Consider the following 5,000-nt stretch of genomic DNA (forward strand, 5'->3'; position numbering starts at 1 on the left):
CAGTACTCAAAAATTAATTGGTTTGATAACAGCCATATTAATGACATCATGACATGGCAACATTATTAGTATATGAGTATACTGTAAAAAACTAGCAGTACTCTTCAACTATTCACTATTCATAATATAAGGTTTGTACAAAAATAAATGTTTCGAAAGTCAGAGACTGGATGAAACTGGAAATTGGTATAGGTAAAGTTTTGACTAGCTATCTTTAAGCCGGAAAAAAATATATGCATGTGATAGAGCAAATAAACCTAAGAAACTTATCTTCTACGAACTTAAGTTGCAAATCTCCATATTTTAAAAATCGCCATCCGATATCCTTTCCTACTTTTTGTAAACAAAATAATGATGCCATTTTATTTTGTTTCATTTATTATAATACTTTCATTTTGTAATTTGACAAATTCCACATAAACTTACATGATTTTGTTTCTGCATAGAAGAATCTGACAATACATGAGTAATACCATCATAAAATCAAGTATTTACAGTAACTATGACATTTCTTACTCTGCACAAATCGATGTGTCTGGTCCATATCACGGGCATGAGGGAACTGTAGAATTGTGCGCAATTTTTAAAAACACCAATGTTACCGCATGAACTGTGAACGAAACTTTTTGAAACTTTTATTGTATACCACATGTGCGTGACAATTGTCACAAGAGCCAATAGTATTACAGGAAACAGTAAAAACCAATCACATGCCACCATTTGTGCCACACATATGTATAGTGGGCAAGGAAAGCAAATATACAAAATCTTTGCTCAAAATGGATCTCAAGTGCGTAGGTTGTGACCCGCATTACTATAGAGTTAGATCTGATTATTTTGAAAAAAAATGATAATGCTATAGAGTTCCTATATTTTGCTAAGAGTGGTAAGTTGCTCACATTACAATTTACCTTGCAAATATCATGAAGATCGACTTATGTGGTATTATGGCAGATGAAAAAAAAAAAAAAAAAAAAAAAAAAAAAAAAAGACAAAACGGCGTAAAAGTTACGTTTTCTCGACCAGCGATTACACAGACACGTTTCTGCAGGGGTCACATTTGGAACCTTTTAAAGTAATTTTGTTTGTGAATCATTGGCTACAAAAACAATGGGATCATGCACAAATTATTAAATGTATTAGTATTTCTAAGCCACCTAGCGTAGATTGGAGGAGTTTTTGTTCTGAAGTAATTGAATATTGGTTACAAAATTAAAATTCAATAGGAGGTGCCGGTGTAATAGTTGAGATCGACGAGACACTGCTCATGCGCCGAAAGTATAATAGGGGCAGACAGTTGAGCCAGGTGTGGGTTTTTAGGGGTATTAAACTTGTGAGTAAAAAGAAATTCATTGTGCCATTGGTTGGCACTGACTGCAGTGCAGTGCATTATTGCTCGCGGCACGAGCAATAATGTTTAGCTGTAAAGCCTGAAGTGTCACCAACGGCCAAACTTACATATTCGGGATAATAATGATGATATAAACAATGACAAGCTTTTCAAAGTCAGACCAATGTTAGATCATTTGAGGAAGGAGTTTCAGAAACTTCCCATGCAACAAAATATCTGCATTGATGAGCAGATGGTGCCCTTCAAAGGAAGGCATCAGCTGAAGCAGTACCTTCCTATGAAGCCCAAGAAATGGGGCTTCAAGATCTTTGTACTTGCAGACAGTGGGGGTCTCATTCATGACTTCATTCCTTACACAGGCTCTATTCAACCTTTGAATAAAAAAGGTATTCCAGAACTTGGTGCATCTTCAAACATAGTGTTGCACTTGGCTGAGACAATACGAAACAAAAGCAACCATGTCCTTTATTTTGACAATTGGTTCACTTTAGCTCCACTTGTAAAACATCTGGCTGATAGAGGCATCTGGTGTTGTGGGACAGTTAGGCCATGCCGGCTTCCAGGGCTAAAATTATCTTTAGATGCTGACATGAAGAAGAAAGGTAGAGGCACACATGAGGAATGGAAGTCATCTGGTGATGACAGAGAAGTGACAGTAGTCAAATGGTTGGATAATAAAGGCGTGACCTTGCTGTCCACCTTTGCTAACAGTCATCCATCTCATACTGCACAACGGTATGACAAAACAATGAAGAAAGTAATAGAGATCCCACAACCAAATATAGTCAAGTTGTACAACAAGAACATAGGTGGTGTGGATCTGGCTGATTGCCTTCTGTCATAGTACAGAATACCAGTGCGATCGAAGAAGTACTACCATAAACTTGTTTTTCATATGATTGACATGACTATCAATCAGGCTTGGTTGATGTATCGAAGGGACTACGAGAAGAATAAGATCCCACTGGAGAAAAGGCATTCCCTACTCTCTTTCAGGATGTCTCTTTCTGAGTCACTCATCAAAGCCGGGAAGTATGTCCCTAAAAGAGGTCGTCCATCCTCAAGTCCGACGACGGATGATAAACCACAGAAAAAACGCAAACAGTTGAGTCAAGTCAGACCACAGAATGATCTGAGACTGGACAAAATAGGTCATTTTCCAGAGGTAAAAAATCCTCGCTTGTACTGCAAGCGACTTGGATGTAAGGGTCGCACAAACATCAGGTGCATCAAATGCAATGTCAACTTGTGCCTAAATGACAAAAATAATTGCTTCCTGCAATTCCACACCTATGACTGACTGACTGACTGACTGACTGACTGACTGACTGACTGACTGACTGACTGACTGACTGACTGACTGACTGACTGACTGACTGACTGACTGACTGACTGACTGACTGACTGACTGACTGACTGACTGACTGACTGACTGACTGACTGACTGACTGACTGACTCTCTAATCTTGATGGAAAAAAAAGAAGAAATTTTTGTTTTGTTTACATTATGGAAACTGATAAAATTTGCACATTTGTGTTTATTGAGGATATAATTTTATATACCAGTTTCTCATATTGTCATGAAATTATGCTTTTGTGTTTATTTTGTATAACAAATATAGTCTCCAAGTAAGATGTCAGACAAAAAGGTCTTCAATACATCAAAATGTAATAAAACTGTATACTGCATTTGATGCCAATATCCTTTCCCTGGTGACCAACATGACGAATTCGTCATGTGGCTGTATAATTGTATGTGCTGTAGTACTTTCTACAAAAATATATATAATCATTTTACTGGGTCCATACAAGTCTTAAAACCAAAGGATAATTTTTTCTAACCAAGGAAAGTGTTTGTGGTCCATATAGGGTTAAAAAAATGTTGTTTGAGAATAACATTTACGGACACTGCGTGTGCTGCATGGATTGCGCGACACGTAAATGTCAATAACGCATTTTATCTTTTGGTTTGCTTTGTATCATTTGTTAATGCAGTCAATCAATAAAATACCATTGTTATTTGAGGAACTATTAATAAAGCCTTAAGTATGAATTTGAAATGGTCATCAGGAAACTTTTGAAATGCATTTTCTTATTAAAAAGTTGCTTTTGCCCAATCATGATATTAATAATTTGTATTGTGCGTCAATCGGGCAAAAATTAATCCCATATTTAACCACAGAATTGTATACCGTAATTGCATAGGTGAAAAAGGGCTCCTGCCTCCGTAGAGTTTCAGTAAACCCAATTTGGTTAATTTTCCGAATATGACAATCGGGTCTTCCCTTACAATATTTATATCATCAGATTTGTCCTCGTGTGATGAGAACGAATCTGATGATAATCTCCGTCGGATTCTCCAGCCGACAATCTTGATGTGATTTGATAAGTCCCGATAGCAGGGAGGGCATGAAGTAGATCAGGGAAATTACGGGGTAAAACAGGCTTAAATAAGCAAAATAGAGAACAGAAATGTGCAAAACAAGCACAAAAAACGCTTAAAATCGGCAAATGAAACTCTACGGACATTGCCGCCACATTTGAAAGTCTACGGACCGACGCGCCAATTTTCGAAAAACTCTACGGGAACCAAAGCAAAAAATCTACGGGATTTCATATAATCCAGATCCCCTGTGGTAATCGTATAATGCGTCCTAACCAATAAACCAACCTAACCTAACCCTGTGGGATTTATACACTACGATCTATATATTCCCTAGCCAGGGGGCTCTGCCCCCTGGACCCCCGTAGTATTAAATGCGCCTAGCCAGGGGGCTTCGCCCCCTGGTCCCCCGTGGTGATATGTACGCCTAGCCAGGGGGCTACGCCCCCTGGACCCCCTTAGTAGTATATACGCCTAGCCCCAGGGTTAAACCACAAACCTTTATAAAGCGAGAGATCGAACTTTTCTGCGCTTCCGTCTGTCAGAATTGCTTGGTTTCTAATCACTTTTTTCGGCATTTGGGGCACTTGTTGGGCTCAAATATCAGGCTTTGATTGAGAATAATGTCCATTTGTCCTGTATATCCACCAAAAGACTTTAAAAATGACACGGAGTCGACGCAGCACTTAAAACGAAACATTTCTCACCGGTGTTTTTCACTGAATGGCCGCCGGGACGACCTGTCAAATCTCCCGGTGAACACACGCATGCACACAAGGTTATTGTTCAGAATAGCGTAAATAACTCCCAAAAGACGTAAAAGAAGTATAATAAAACTAGAATAATGCATTACATACATGAATTCGGGAAAACAGACGCTAGTAATGACAAAATAAGCCTTCTCACAAGCGCGTAGCAATACATGGACTACTTGATTGATCGCAGTAAGAGTTACGCGTCACATTTGTTATGATCCTCGCAAGGTAAACATAGCAGGGGACTTAGAAAATGAAGGGGCCATCTTCTGTCTTCTCTGTCCTGTATCTCCCTTATTTTAGATATCCGAACCTATCACCATAGATGAAAAGTGTCTTACTTTTCGTCAAGGTATCCACTCCACACACTTATTTTACTGTACTTTTTGTGTGACATGCGCGGAAAATTTTCCCCCAATTTAAGGTTATATTACTTTGCCGTCGGGGAATACAAGTTCCGTTACTCATCAACGAGTCAAATGCGACGGAAAGCAACAGCATAACAGCGTTA

At 38.6% G+C, this 5,000-nt stretch overlaps 1 long non-coding RNA gene across 1 annotated transcript in view; it reads right to left on the reverse strand.

The window, feature by feature from the left end:
- Positions 1–5,000, reverse strand: part of LOC125047182 — an 8,549-nt gene that overhangs the window by 2,713 nt on the left and 836 nt on the right. The window lies entirely within an intron of this gene.

Source organism: Penaeus chinensis, chromosome 40 (genome assembly GCF_019202785.1).
Source record: "Penaeus chinensis breed Huanghai No. 1 chromosome 40, ASM1920278v2, whole genome shotgun sequence".
Taxonomy (NCBI): domain Eukaryota; kingdom Metazoa; phylum Arthropoda; class Malacostraca; order Decapoda; family Penaeidae; genus Penaeus; species Penaeus chinensis.